Here is a 16,886-nt window from a genome sequence, read left to right as displayed (position 1 = left end):
TCTGATGTGGAATTTAATTATATGACCATAAACGGTCGCGACACAGAGTCGACGACGAAATGAAAGTAGCCACCGATCTCGAGACAGATACATGCAGTGGACAGAGAAAGAGAGAGGAGACACACACGATGACGAGGAGAGAAGAAACGACCTTGCTGTAGACAAGTCTAATGCAACTAGGCGTGGCCTGGCTATGTCTCGCTGATGATGATGATTTCGGTTTCATTAAAGCGGAGTACATTAAAACGTTCGTGAAATCATTATCTTATATTTTGCCGGTAACGAGCGTCCGTAAGATAAGCGCGTGCGATTATTTCGATCTGTCAAGTGTAGAGACGGATATGAAAGAATTTCTAGAATGATCATTAGAAGAATGTTTTCCCGTTAACTTCGATGATTACTTTTACATTTCTTTTTTATACGATCTTAATTTCGTGACAGGATGTAATCATACTGGCAGAATACTGGAGAGAATATCGGATGATTGAGCAAGCATATACAGGGTGTCCCCAATTTAAATGGCAATTTCTCTAAAATGGAGCAAAAACGAGCAAACCTCTAAACAATTTCTTGTCTTCGTTTTTCGGTCCCTTACACGCTCTTGAAGTTTTGCCATTTAAATTGGGGACACCCTGTATATTCATTTTTAGGACAAAAATTGAAATTGTCGCTGAAAAAAAAGACTTTTCAAAGATATTAGAGATGCGCGAAGACAAGTATCCATTTCCTGCAAATTCCATATTGAAATAAAACGTTCACAAATCGTTTCAATCCTTAGTTAATTGTGTCGTTTGTATTCTTGATTTCACCATAATTATTATACATTTTCAATGCAAAATTATTCTCAATTTTAAACATTTACAGCCTCAATTTTAAAATTTAAACTTTTGGATTTAAAAAAATTTGCGAAATTTAAGTTTACACGATGCTTTCGAAATCATATGATAAAAAAATCATTAAAAGTTTATAATGCGCTGCTTCGGAATCAGTACTCGATAATTTTATTGATTTTCGAATCGGACAATCATTTAGTTAGTTCATTCACTTAGACAAAAACTTCAATTGTTATTGCACACTTGTATTGGAAGTGATTTATCGTGAAAGTATTTACTTATAAGTCTTTTATTGTTCGCTATTACCGACTAGATTGGCGCGTGCGATTTTTTAAGCCGTGCAACACAGAGTGTCTTGCTTTCACTTATGAATTATATAATTTGCAAGAATGTCCTGCAACGCGTGAGATGGACGACAAAACTTTACCGCATCGTTTCTCATCATTTTCGTGCTCTGCGTGTAGAAAAAATTTATCGCGTACGAACCGTGATCGTAAGAACAGATATGTAAGCTAGCCGGATGATCTATCGAGAAGCATCAAGCTTGACCTTGAATAGTCCCATGTTCGAGCCAACCCGTGGTCACTGTGGAACGAATTGTCGTTTCCTGAATGAGGAAACAGGCTTTTTTATATGCTACAATGAGGCCCCACTCGCTTCGCACTGGCGCCATACGTATTTTTATCACTTATACGGGTTGAAGCGTATTTTCTTTTTTTTTGAGAAAATTTTATTCAATTTTTTTCAAGTAAATGGAAAATTTAAATTAATGATAATGAAAATGAATATTACAGGAATCTTAAATTTTAAAGGAAAGTAAAAAAATAAAGAGTATTAAAAAAAAAGTTTATTTAAAATTGTTTTATAAATTATGAAAAAATAATTCAAATTGCTTTTTTTTCGCGAGATTTGTCTCGATGTTTCTTTCAGAAAATACATTCATTTCTTTCTTTTTTTTTCATTGGTCAGAAAACATAAAAATCACATGGTGACCATTCCGACTATTCTGAGAACTCCTTTCAAAAACCACATCGAGACCAAACTAAAAGAAAAGATTCGAAAAGGCATCATTGTGCTTCAAGATGTCGCACAGTATCGTATTGCTGCACATATGTGTTAGAAACTTTGCAGCAAGTTGTCATATATGTATAATTCTGTTCACCATGTAATTATCGCTTTTTCTGAGCAATAAAAAAAAGTGAAAGGATTTTTCCTTGGAAATGGAAAAAAATGTAAATTGTAAATACTTGAAAATGTAATCTGAATAATTCTTTTATGAGATATAAATCACTTCATCATAATAAATCAACGTAAAGTATATTTGTATGAGAGATGTCTATATATATTCAAAATCAATTTTCTTTCCACAAGAGATTGTGCACTTTTATTTTGAATAATTTTTTGATGAAAAAAAAAATTTCTTTTTTATGTATTTCCCTACATTTGAGTTTGATAAAAATTGTTATAATATCTTTATTTTAGCTTTAATTCAATATTTTTGTTTTAATTTAAATATTCTAATCTTGATCTTTGTTACCTTAAGGTAAATTATATTATGTGCAATGCTATCATACTAATCTCTATCAAAATTATCTTTTTTACCACGTGGAGTAAATAAGTTTTAATGAATAAATGACCAAACAATAGCTGCTGGATCGTCTGAGAAGGATGCTGTTTCTGTCACGTCTTAGAGCAGGTAGAAAAAATAAATAGTTTTAGGAAACATCTTTTCTGTAACCTTGAGGGCCTCTGCCTTCTTCTTTCAAAGCATATGTTACGTAAATGAAACCGAATAACGCATATTGGTGGAATAATAGGTTGCGCGAATACGTGTTTCTCAATAAAATTTAAATATGACCAATCTATTTGTAATCAATAAGCCTCGAGCTGCGTGTTCTGAATAAAGTTTCAACGATTTCATCTTTGGAAATTCCGCAAAATCCTTCGAGTCATGTTTCTTGAAACAGAACTACGTCGTGATTCAAAAATATTCTTCGCATCAATTTGCAAATATAGCATATTCTATAAATAATTAAATATTCTAATAATTTTACAGATTCATTGATTTTTTATTTGGCCTTCAAAAATTGTTGCATAATTAATGCGATCGGATAAAATAAAAATCTTTTCGGTTGATAACTCTGAATCATCATCGCGTATTTCCATTTGATAGCCATAAGAACGCTCACACTTCTGTCGCCGAAGGACGTGGGAAAAATTCCTAGTGTGTTTTTTTCTCAGATATTTACGTATATGGAATGTGTTTCAAGATATTATACTTCGAATCGGTTGCAGGTACAATTCGTGTTGATTTTATTTTGTTCCGAGCACGTATAACTTCAGTGTCGATCTTCGTCGCGATGATTTGAGATCGGAGTAACGAGAATGAGACAGTCATTGCTTGTCACTCAACAAGATCACATGTTGCGACGATCAGATGTTTGCCGTTTAGTTAACGCCACCGATCGAATTGAAAGACTTTATTTGCGTTATAACATACGGCCACAGTATGGATTACGAAATATCATCGGTTTGCGAAACTCGGCCGTCTAAGGTGAAACTAACGCGGCTTGTTATAGCGAGTCATTGGATTTAGCATCATTAATCTCGCGCAAATTGATAATTTGCTATCTCAGCCGTAACGTCATTAACACGGTTGCCCAAATTGTCGGTTAGAAACATTTCCTCATTATTTAATCGCTCGTATGTGTTTGCGGTTAATAAAATAAAAATTCCTAAATATAAACGAAACGGAAATATAAGATAGATAGAAATAGTTTCAAGATTTTACCAAGCTATCTATAGTAATTTGCCTTGCGTTATTAACAAACATACATTACAACATTATATTGAATACATTAAATTGTGTGTCATATACCTATGTCGATTTTATAATTGTAATGTTGGTTTTATATCAATGAATTTTATATATTCTCGTAATTTTCAAAGAAACGAGATACATGTGTGCTTAATTAAATTCATCCAATAATATTCTTTCTTTCTTAAAATCATTTTTATAATCCCTTTCGATCAAATATAAAAAGTTCAAAATGAAAAAAAATTAAGAACTCTATTTTTTGAGATTATTTTTTTATTCAAAATATCATCAGGATTTTTTAAAATTATGCCTGCTTAATCGCAGTGATACGTAAAATTTTTTCAAACTCCTCTCGTATTTTACATTTCTATGCTTTCTATAGACAAGTTGCCTTTCTATAGGCAAGATTTTTATCATTTATTGCGCACATTCCCTCGAATTCGATCGTATGGGAGATCGCCATTGTTCGCGCAACCGGATTTCGCGGATCAAGAGACTGGATTCCCTGATCAGTGAAACGAAACTGTAACGCCAACTCTCTGAGTCGGCACAACATTGCTGGAGCCGATCGGACATTGGCAGCAAGTGAAAGTGTCGCCAGGTCGTGCGTATTATATTGTATGTACCCATATGCGATCGGTATTTTAGAAATCTCAAGCCTCACACTCTGGCTATATCGGGTAATCGCGCGTGCCATTGCTTTCCGTATTTCTGCTTCTGTTTCTTGCATCTCCGACATCGAGTATCTGGGATGTCCAATTATGTTGATAGATTCTTCGATAAAAATTTGGTAGAGTAAATTAAAGAGCAATTTAGGATCAAGAATTTATCATAATTTTATAAAATATTGGAGATTATCAGTTGTGTTAAAACCTATAGATTTTCTTCAGTTTCGAAAATGATTGTATGTCTGTCAGAGAAATGTGTCCGCGAAGGACGACACGGAGGACGTTGCTCGGTTACACGATTCGAATAAGTAGGTGTGTCGGAAATAGTCCGGTTTCCGTCAACGAACGGTACAAAATCTATTCGAAGTGTATGTATATATGCGGGCAATTACCGTTATATGTCGTATAAAGATAATGCAAGTAACATTGTACCGTTTTTCCACGGCATTCTTTTTTAAAGAATTTTCAATACCTTTTCTTTTCATTCTAGGAGCGATTTTTAGCACGCAATCGGAGTTATACAGATTTTCGGTAGAATTAAAACCGATTTAGAATTTGTTTCAAATGACAGAAAATAATATATGTACTTTAAATACATTTAATCATCCTAATGATATATTCCGTTATATACACTGTGGGTACGACTTAATCCATAACTGACGTGCAAATTTGAAAAGAAATGTTACATAAAAATCTTACACCATGAATATCATGCTACCTGCATGATAACATTTTTTTCGAGCATTCTAGTATAGATATTTTTTTTAATAAAAAAGAGAGATTCTTTCTGAAAGAGATGGTAAATTTTTTGTAGAGATTTAATTAATTATATAGTCTCAATTGCGGAAGAAAATAATATATTATTTAAGAGCTTAAATAATAAAGAATATTTATAAATAATTTATCAGTATATAATGTATAATTTTCTCGAATTTTAGAAATTTCAATTATTAAAAAGATCTTGATCTCTCGATATTTAATTCAGAATGAAAACAATTAATTAATAAACTTACAATTTGTAATAATAAAATACAATTTATTATCATAGAGACGGTTTGCGAGCCGGATTTAAAACTCGCAAAATAATTCCCTTGTCAGTTGAACGTAAATTTGCATAAATTTTCGCGAAAAATATCGCGCTGTATATCATAACGACTAATTGAACTAATCAACCGACATCAACGAGTGAGTGAAACTTTAATATGTGACTGAAATAACGTTCATATATAGGGTAGATACTGAATGTATTGAGTTAAAAGAGCACACGAAAACGTCGATATTTATGACGTATAATATCATTTTGTGTAACGAGTATATATGTTACAAAAAAAGAGAAAAAAAGATATATGACCCAAAAAAAAAAAAAAAAAAAAATACTGATTCGAAACTACTCAGAAATAGTCGGTCTTCGCGGTTGTCAGGAATACAGAATGACTTATAGCTAGCTAGAAAGCCTAACTCAGTCTTTAAGAAATCTCGGCGAGGCAACGTCAAGGACGACTCGATTCGCATAACTATATGACGATGCCTCCACCGCGAAAAGGTTAGCCTAATTAATGCGGTTGACCGATCGTTCGGATGATTCTCAATTTCGTCTTACCAGACAAGAAATAGGAATTCTAATGTCCGGTTATATAGAAATGTTTTTTGACAGGAGACATGTGGTCGAATTGCATGTTTGCACAATTCTTTTGAACATCTGGAAAAGAATATTTAAATATCATAGAAGAAAAGATCTATAATTTATTCGGAGATTAACAGTTAATAATATATCAAAGTAATTAATTTTTTATCATAATATATTGTATTAATTTCAATACCCCTCTTTCGTAATTATTTTTATAAATGTGAAATAGCATTTTTATTTACCATTTATTTACATTTTACTTCTCTCTCTCTTTTTTCCTTTTTGTAGCTTGTTTTCTCTTTCTAATAAATATTATAAATATTATATAATTTTATATGCATATTGTCTGTGTGTATATATAAAGCACGGGTATATTAAATAGTATAATTTTTTTTATTATATAACTTTCTTCGTATGACGTGTATTTTTTCTTTAAAGTGCCGATATCAATATTTATAGCATCATTGAATTCATTTAACATCATTTTCATTGTGTTCCTCCTACGAGCTTACACGCAATTTCAACATGGGACTTATGTAAAGTGATTTATTCTTAACGCAATGATGAATGAAAGACAAGTCTTTTTATATTCTCAAGGAGCAACTATTTTAGTAGACGTTGTATTGCTTGTTAAATGACTATTACGCCCGATAACAAATGTCTTCATTCGTTGAATTGATGTTTACGGAAAAATGATTTATCGTGCGAAGAAAAATAGTAGAATAAATACTGCATGTATAACAGAAAATCAATTGTTAATGAACGATCGAACGATCGATCGGTCAATCGGTTAAAAGTACATTCGGAGAAAGCCGGAGAAACGTCCTTTAGGACGTCTGTGCAACATCATCAAGGCCGTTTTCCTCGATCGGCCGACGATGACGATTCCATCGCGTTAACCTAATTATTTATTGAATGGCCGATCGAGTGAATCGCATTTCTCGGACGGTAGCGGAGGTGGAAAATAACAGGAAACGTAGCGGGCATCATCGCATCGGCATCGATCAAAATGATCGCGGACCGTGTAATCGGCCAATCGTCGACATAAAGTTTAGTATTTTTCATTTCAAGCGACCGTTCATGCGCTCGCTTGATTTATGAAATGCGTCTTTCCCATTGCAACATCAATTGCCACGTCCGTCCATTTTAATTTAAGTAATTTCTTAAGTGAATTGCTTTCTAATCTCTTTAAAACAGATCTTTGATAAAATTATTTTTCTTAATAATTTAATTATCAAGATGATCGCAGATTCCTTCTATTCGTCCATCTTCGTCGTTCGAAAATTTTCTCGCGTAAAAAGAAAAAAAAACAGAACGATCATTTGTGCGCTTGATCGTCCAATTTTATCCGTCGTTCGAAACGGTACTTGTCTTCGTCCATCAAGGACGATGCGCGTATACCTCAATTCTTTTGTATATCGTCTGTAACCCAGTTACAGCCGACATGCGAATGTATATGCAGATGCGTGTGATGCGTTGCATATCTCTGTTCGTTCGGATGAGAATAGTGTCGCGAGGGAAGAGGAAGGGATTAGATCCTCGAATACATTCCGCCGTTTGGCGCGACTGTAATCGGCGATTTGACGTAACAGGTTTAACTGTCGCCGGTGCCATTTGGAGAACGGTGAACGGAAAACGACCGGTTGGTTGTAACACGATAAGCAAAAGTTTGTCTCGCGAATCACCGGTTGATGGCTCTTACAAATCAGCCGAAACAGCTGATCGAAAAAGTCGATAGCACTATTAACATGTATTAACCACTTCAACTCTCCGAAATCTTGCTTGATATATTGGACTTTTTCATCTAATAGCGAGAGAATAAAAAATTCGTAGAAATAATTTAAAAAAATTTTGTCTTTCGTATAATTAATGACTTGGTCCCGCTCTTCTATTTTTCTTTCCATTTTTTCTTTTTCTCTTATTTTAAAAACTATAAACACAACAAGTATTAGTTCCAGCGAAGAAATTGTCTCGATATAAGATACAAGACCGTTTTTTTTTTCCGCTCAATTTGCCACGCTTTTCAACTTAAATATTACGTTTCATAAATTTAATGATAGCAACGATTCTTTTATATGGATAGCCTTTTTCTTATCATTTGCAGTCGGCACTGTCTTTATTATTTTGTCAAAACACTGGAACGGATAAAAGCGCAGTCAGCGAAGCGGCGCGCGGGTAAAATTATCGACGCGATAAGAATATTATCCGTGCGAATAGCGATCGTGACGAACTATCAATTACTATACTAACCAAGTACGTTGGGACGTCTATTGAGAAGTCGTAGACCCTCGTCGAAAGTCTAACGTGCACGGGTAGAAACTCAAATGAAAGCTGTCCGGCCAAGGGAGCGAGCGAGCGATCAAAGTGGGAGAAGTCTCTCGATATGCTCGTGTACGTACAATATGTATGTGTATATTCGCGATTGATTTTTATAATTGTTTGCTACGTACGGTGAGTTTTTTCCCCCGCCGCATAGAAATTTTTAATCACGAAGATCGATCGTCGATCCGATCGATCGCGCGAATAGAGACTCGAACGAGAGAGAGACACCTGTCATATGCACGCATGTGCACGCGAGACTCTTCGATTAAGAAGAATCATCGTGGATTTTCACCGAGCGCCATTCAAACGGCGAGCACGAGAGAGAAGGAGAACGAGAAAGACGGTTTAATTTTGTTCACTTTCAATGAAGCGGATTTGCAAATATCACTCTGTGGACCATTCAAATATTAGAAATCTACGATATATACACAGTCACTCGGTTGACTATTAACCCGCGAAAGCGTAGACAGGCTACACTTCACTGAGAAAAAAAAAGAGAGAGAGAGAGAGAGAGACACGAGAGTCATACACGAACGTATGTTACGTCTACGACAGCCAATTAAATTAATTTCACTCGAACGCACTGTTATCGGCGGACTTGCAATGTATCTCGCTCTCGAGCTCGTTTTCTTCCAAAATAGAGATCGCCGCGAGGTGATGACCTATATATCCTAACAACGTTTCGCAGAGTTGCTGACAGAGAACCGCGGCAAGAAAAAGTCCAGTTATCACGGTACCGATATGTTAATTCAAAAGTAATAAGATATTTAGCCGAGACCTCCTTCTCTCCCGATCCGGTCTTGAGAAGGGCCGGCCGAACGAACGATGAGTCTCGGTCAGGTGAGCCAGACGAATTTTAAATGGTGAAAGTCCAGCCAAGGGGAGCCCGGAAAAAATGGACCGCGTTGTCCCATCGCGATACTTTTTTTGAACGGCAACGGAGATACGCGCGCGGGAATGAGATGAAAAACTTGCGAAGATGTATTATATGATTTATCATTGCTGCGATAATTTATTGAAATTTACGACATGATATTTCACGATTATATCGTAAGCAACGCATTCCATGTCAAATTTATGGAGTCCCTTGCGACGATGAACTGTCATGTATAAATGAATAAATACAAGTGAAACGTGAGCATTTATTTTAAAGTTAGATTTCCGAAAGAAAATAACGTCTTTTTTTAATAGACTTTTAAATAATATTAAAATATATCTTTACCTTCTAATAAAATGACAGCGGTCGCATCATCAATCGTGATAATAAATTAATTAACTGAATTAATCAATTCATTTGAATTAATTAATTGAAATCAATCTACGATTTTAATCGATAACATTAAATTTTCTTCGGATTCCTCAATTATTGAACAAACATCAAATTATCGGTATCATTTAAGTCTCATACAAACAATATGCAAATAATCCTATATAATTATACCGAAATAAAGATGTTGGGGTCCCATGTTATATACGTTATGCCACTTGCGGTTCAAGAGCCACGAAACAATGTTTGCGAAACATTTGCGATTCACGAAACGATGGTGCTCATCTTGATGCACATACATATGCAGTTACAGGTGCAGCCTCGTGATGTCAGCATCCATTGTTCAGCGACATTCGATGGTGGCAGAAACGCACGACTCGTGGATCTTAAATCTAGTGCAATGACTGTACGCCATTTTTACGCGAGTCTTTCTCTTTCTTTCTCTCGTCGACTCTTACCTTTGTCGATGTCGAGAGATGTTGTCGAAATAGCCCAACGTGTGCACGCAAGAGCAGTTAAAATGAATGCGTAGATAAAATACTAATTATGTCTTCTTAAGTTTATTAGAAACGTGACAAAAGGAGAATGACAGAAGGAGAAAGAGAGCACTATGCGAAAATTTGTTATTGCCGTTAAACGTATGTATGTGCATGTGTTTAATTCATTGCCGGCAGATGCTGGTTCACTCATGACCCATATCTTAAGAATGTTTTATAAAACTCGTACGGGGGGGAGGGGGTGGGGTGGGGGGTGGGGGGTAATTGAAACAAATATTTCACGTGTATTCAATTATATAGAAATGTCAACAATTTTTATTTTGGACATATCTGTTTTTGTTCTTTTAATTATATCACATATGTGTAGGAGTAGTATTTTTTACGAGAAAAAAAATATTTATCAATATAACACATGTGTATAAAATTATAAAGTCCATTACAAAAATTTAATTCTGTGATATGTATAAATGAAATAATTTTAGGGGTTAAAATCGATTTATTTTAAATAATTGAAAATTATATAGAATTCCGATTTTTTCGCGATTTCTCCTTAATACTTCTATTAATCCAAGAGACATCTAAATAAATTCTATCTCTCGCGATCTTGTTAAGATACATTTAATTACATCGTTTATCTTACATCCGCGCATGTTCGATCGTTTCCTCGAGAGTCAAAATCTGGCAATTTCATTTTGCTTAATCTAATATTAATACATATCGAGTCGTACTGGAAAAAAAAAAACGCTCACTGCTTTCGACTACGAAGAAAGCTCGCAAAGTCTCCGTAACCGCGAGGCATAAAACTTTTACCGTGGCATGCGCTTTACAACCGTAATTCGAACGCGATCCAGGAGGAAGAAATTCGTCAGAGCCGCAGCCGGTTCGACTACATTTTGTGACGACGCACATTCTCTCTCTCTCTCTCTCTCTCTCGCACATATACATATGCGTACGCGGTATATACATAAGCACATTTACATACACGAATCCTGCACAAATACAGAGAGGGTACCTCCTTCGAGACGGGGTTCCGAATCTCTCCATGGTCGTGTCTCGCGAGCGTTCTCCGATCGTGCGGTCCGTAACCAGACAGGAACCACATATGCAAAATACACGTGGATCGAGCGATCGAGACCCGCGGTTCACTTTGACAAGCCGCGGCTCGCCCGTCTCTCCTCGACGCGGTGAACCTCGAATTCTACTTCGTCGCGTGCTTTTATCGAGTGATTAATTCCGTCTGCTCGCTCACTTTACATTTTGATATCCCGAAGGGGGGATAATGGGACCGCGATGTAAGAAATTGAGATTAATCGCGCGACCGTAGTTCGCACGATCGGCGATCTGTTCAGCGTGACGCTTATTTTCGCGTCTTGTTTACGTGGATTTTATAAGAGAGAGAGAGAGAAAGAGAAAAAGGAAAAAGATTAATCAAACTCTTCGCGTCGATAGATATGATGATGATGAAAATAATATATTTTCGCGCTAATATGTTTGAGATAAATTTTTCACGAAAGAAAACTATTAATCCATTTCTTATCGACAAATAAATTAATGATTCTACTCTGAGCATATTTCATAAGAAATAATTAAAATCTCAAAGATATCAACTTTTCTCTAGTTATTGGAAAGAACAAATTTTTTTTTGTTATCTCAAAAACGCTAGAAATTTATATCTTACTTTACAGTTTTATATTATCGTATTAAAGATTGAAAAATGTAATCATGCTTAAAACTCCATTTTTTTCGTCCATTGCATTTGACAAAATGTTGAAGCTACAATCATTTTAGCTCATATAACGCAGCTAAATTAATTACTAACGTAGATAATTAATTATTTTTTTATTATTTTTTTAATTAATAGCGCGTGATTTATATTCTCTCTCTTATTCGTGAAATGTTAAATTCTTGCGGGAATCCTTTCGTGGCGCAAGGAATCACGGGATATGCTCGAGTCAAGATTCTAGCATGGATATAACCACCCACGTACGAGCATATTCGTTCCCAACATTAGACTAACATGATTTGATCTCCGACAACGTACACGTACGTAGGTACGTTCGTCCGTCCATTCATTCGTCTCTGCTCGTCCTAATCTTCCCTTCTCGCACATGCTTGGACTCACAATTTCAAATATTCTAACCATCTGCCGATTATAAATCACGCGCAGAATAGCCGAACGATTTTATTCGATTAATATTAAAGATGCTTTATTAAGTGTATTATACAAGGGATGTCCATAAAAAAATCAAACTTAAAAAAAAAAACCGCCCGAATGCAATGACGTGGGGCCATCTGCTTTGTGGCATCGCGTAGTGGGCTTCTTTAGCAATTTTCTCACACCACGAGCATGACGCTATCGTTTTTAGTTTACGTTTTATGGCGGTTCGAATGAGATTGTGTTCGGCGTTCGTGGTGATTTTCTAGACGTCATGATTTTTTTTTTTTTTTTTTTTTTTTTACAATGTAAGAAGTAGAATTTTTTATAATTCTTATAAATTTTTTCTCACAAGTAACAAGTAATATATTAACAATGTTACAAATCACTCACTTCATATTTGTCTCTAATAGCGTCGTCGTTGATGCCTTTTCGCGTTTCCTTTTCTTCTGTTTGTTCTTTGCTGCTTTTTCATCTCCTGGCACTCACACGGTATTCATTCACGAAAATACGGATAATAACCATTTTACGCTCACTAATTATCAGTACTTTATTCAGCACTCCCGACAACAACACGCACTTTATATTGCAATGCAAAAATCATGGTTACACGAAGCTACGAGCTTTGCTCGGCACTGACAAATCTCGCGGTCGAATTCACACAATGCTATTCTCACAATGCTTGCTAATGAATAGCATTTTATTTGATTCATTCGATAATTTTATATTTCGCAATTTTATTATCTCTCATTATATAACACAAATGAATAGGTATATGCGTTAAAATTAAAGATGGATATCTGCAGAATGCAAGAATGTGCCATCGCTTTACGAAGATTTGATTTTCAACGAATGATAAATCATATAAAATACACACGTTTCGATAAATAAATGACTACGCGATATTATGCGATTTAACATCTAGTTAAGAGGCAGTAATCGTGAAAACTAATTAATTACACGGATTAATAATCACTACTTGTAACAATCGTAAAGAGTAAGTGCGTTTCAAGAAACATCATACGACATATGCCGTCTCGTTCGAGTCTCGCCCGAACGAATAACCACCAACGGATCGTAGCTTTGTATAACGGCAATTTTTCCGATACAATATAAAATAAAATGCGATCACAGTGTTTAAAATATTAAATAAAACGCTATGCGCGTATTCTGAGAATTAATACATACGCAATTAATTAATCACGTTTTTGCGAGTGATAATCGTGTGAGTACAACGAACGAGCAATAAAGAACCAACGAGAAAAAAAAAAAAGGAAGAGATGGTCCAGAGAAAACATCAGGCGAGAAATGGCAGGTCTACGATGAAGTAAATAATTTATAATTTTCTTCATTTATTATTTGATTTTTGTGAAAATGAAAATTTATTTTTCCGATATAAAAGTTTAGATCCAAAACAATTTTTTTGTCAGAAAAATCATGGCGGATTATTATTGATTGTAAATATGGCGTATGTATCGTATAAACATCGTAAAGCGAACATATCTAAGAATTGTGACGATGTTTATGATCGTATGTGTGTATTGTATTTCTGCTACCGGGTAGCAAATAAAGAGTGTTTATGAATCGTAAGCTCTCGCACTGCTCTGCGCATTCAAATCACCGGTCAGTGCTCCGCTTCGTTATATCTACCGCTGCTGCAAGACGGGAATCGCGCTGCGCTTTCGCGTGTTGGGTAAATATTAATGTAAATGTTATTTCGCAGGATGGCAATTACGCGAAAATCATTATATTCTTGCCATTAACTTTAGACGGTAACTTAAATGAAGAGATAAGCTCAACGTTGCCTTTAAAATGAAAATATCTGGAGAAGAATTTTTCATTTTATATTGATAGATAAATTTCGTAAACAAATTTATTACAGATTCAATATTAATTATTACATAAATCAATAGCTAACATTTTAGCATACTCATCTTTCGACATCCTATTTCGTCAGCCCACTCTTCATAAAAAGTGAATGGCATCGACAGACGTATGTCATAAAAGTGCCATAGCTATAGGCAATTTATAATTATTTTAATGGATTTGTTATGTAATTTAAATTTATTCTAACTTGTTAGAGTCTGCATTTATTAATTCTCGCAACCTCGTGAAAAGTACATAAAATTTCTCTTGAAAGACAAATCAAAGATTTTTAATATTTTTGTGTTTTAATTCTGTATTTATTCGATATATGATATTATCATCGTTTTTTTAAACTCAATATCATTTTCACAATTCTAAGGAGCATATTAAGAAAAAAAAATCAATTTATTGAAAATTTATAAGACTTATTTCACTCCTTCTTTTTCTCTGTCCCTTATACTTAAGTATATCAAATATAACTTATCTTAATTAAAGCGTATTTTTTTGAAAGAAATTAAGTTTCTTAAAAATTATGTAATAATAGCATCTATGCTTTTTAAGGTCAAGAGAAAAGAATCTCTTTTGGGTAACTTACCCTGACCGTTCCTAGATCCTCATGGCACAGTGTACACCGGTAAATGAGTAATCTCTCTCGTCGCTGGTAATTTATGCGACGTCTGTCGAAATTCCAAAATTTCCGCACGTTTCACTCACGATCAAAGTATGATAAAAAGAAAAAAAAAATGGAAAATCGAAACGAGAACTCACAAGAAAGGCCAGCTTATAACAAAAATCATGTATAGCTCGGAGACGCCGATGAGACCAGCACGTTCTTCCCTTACGATAGAAACGGACTTTGGGTCTCTGTAGTCCGGCCCCGACCGTTCGCTCTCGGTGTAAAGGACCCATGGGTCTTTGCGCCTGCGCATCGGGGCCCCTCTACCGATTGACAAGAGGGAAAAGTGGGAGAGGAACGACCGACAACCCTCTTTCCATGGACTCGCTTCTTTTCGCGGGTTGCTGCTGTATGTGTGTGTTGTGTGTATTTGTGTGTGTGTGTGTGTGTGTCTACCTTTATACCTGCAAATGTACCTGCTCAGGTGGCAGCACCTCGCTCGATGGGTGCACCTGATGGAATGAGGGGAGTCTGAAGCAAGGTGTATTGGTACCTGTTTATCTACCCGTATGAGAGAGCTGATATCAACGTTTATTAGAATCAGTTTAATTTTTTTGCTAGTCTAGAGGAATAATACATATTTAGACGAGAGATTTTCTAAAATATTCTAGGATATTAAATAAATATCCGGATAGACATTTATTATTTTATTGTATACAAAAATGCACACATATTAGTAAATTAAAAAGTCATTTAATATTCCTGCTAAATTCAAATTTTATTAAACTTAAATTAAATTTATTCGTAGTCATGAAACAATTAATAATTTAGAAACAGACACGAGAGATCGGTCACGAGATTCCCACACATAATTCTCTTATACAATAAGATTAATTATTAAATGTGAAAAAATTAATATTCAAATCGCACGTGCGTGAGTTAAATTTTTGGCTGCATAGCATATAAAATTGTTTTCTCCAAAATTTCTCTCTAGCGAATGAAATAAAAACATAAAAATATTAGATTTTATGTAAACTTACTATCTTTATGTTGCAATAAAAAGCGATATAAAATAATGATATTATAAATTATAGCAATGAGACGTTTTAATTGATTATTTACTTAAAAATATATTTTATTACAAAATTTTTAATTCTATTATGCATATAAGATTTTTGCAGCCAAAGAATTAATGATAAATTTAAGAATGGATAAATCTCGAACGTAGCTTTTTCGATTACGACAAATAGAAGCACTTATTATGTAAATGCGTTTATTGCTCGCGTTGCCCTTCCGGCAATGAGTTCTTGTATTCAATCAGTCAGGACAAGAAGATCTGCAGGAATTCACGACGTAACGCCTTATGTCTCGTCGTTAGGAATCGTCAAAGAAAGGGTTACGAGAGGGATATCGGGGGAAAGGAAAGCTAGTGCTTCGGCGGACACCTCGATGCACATCGGTGAACAACGCCGTATGCGTTAATAATTCTCTCGTCTTCTTTTCATTCTTCCACTTCGCTTTCGTGCTCGGTTGTGTTTGAAGAAGGTAAGACGAAGACTTTCAAATTCTTCGTATTTCCTTCTCTTTTTTTTCTCTTTACTCTCTTTCATTGCTTCCTTCCGCTCGTACTTAACAAAGCGTCGTTTCTTGGCTTGGTTCTTTGAGAGGGAAAAATATAACATTTGCTTTATGCAAAATAAATTATAAATATTTTAACATGTTTCATGCACAATTGGTGATTTTATTAAAAATTTATTACATTTTTATCTTCGATAAAAATTATCTCATTTTATTATGTATGAAATAACAAAATAATTTCAATTTTCTGCCAATCATTGATCTTGTCTATTGCAATAATTAGATGGTACGAAAGCAGCTGTTTGCAGGGCGAAAAATACCGAATAGACTTTTTTATTAGCTTTGTAGAAATAGCAGAATCATTTACTGATAGGTCGATGCACACGAGTGAATAAAACGATCTATGGAATATGAAATAGTTATGGAAACAGTAGCGCATTATCTGACTTATGTTGCACGTTCTCGTGTAAACGTAACAAAAAATTAGAAAAATATATTTGAGTGTTCTGACAATAAATTTTGTTTCATTAATTATATAAAAAGAGACTGAAAAGAACGTTTGTTGTACACAACTTAATTTATAATTTCCTAAAAAAGGATTAATCATTTTTATTTAAAAATACACGATAGACAATAAAA

At 34.7% G+C, this 16,886-nt stretch overlaps 1 protein-coding gene across 5 annotated transcripts in view; it reads right to left on the bottom strand.

The window, feature by feature from the left end:
• Positions 1–14,896, bottom strand: part of LOC138936079 (uncharacterized) — a 37,814-nt gene extending 22,918 nt beyond the window's left edge. The window contains exons 1-2 of one of the 5 annotated variants that reach the window (XM_070301365.1): positions 14,822–14,896; positions 14,649–14,730 (exon numbers count right to left, since the gene is read on the bottom strand). The gene's annotated coding sequence lies outside the window, so the exon portion shown is untranslated. Of the gene's footprint in view, positions 1–8,196; positions 8,251–11,014; positions 11,222–14,648 lie in introns of those variants that run through there. The other 4 variants (XM_070301196.1, XM_070301282.1, XM_070301452.1 and 1 more) reach the window with 4 other exon arrangements.
• Positions 14,897–16,886: the final 1,990 nt, after the last annotated feature.

Source organism: Polyergus mexicanus, unplaced genomic scaffold, assembly GCF_030449975.1.
Source record: "Polyergus mexicanus isolate NDT 795.1 unplaced genomic scaffold, iyPolMexi1.0 SCAF_1, whole genome shotgun sequence".
In the NCBI taxonomy this organism is placed as follows: domain Eukaryota; kingdom Metazoa; phylum Arthropoda; class Insecta; order Hymenoptera; family Formicidae; genus Polyergus; species Polyergus mexicanus.
This window is presented reverse-complemented; position numbering and strand designations above follow the sequence as displayed.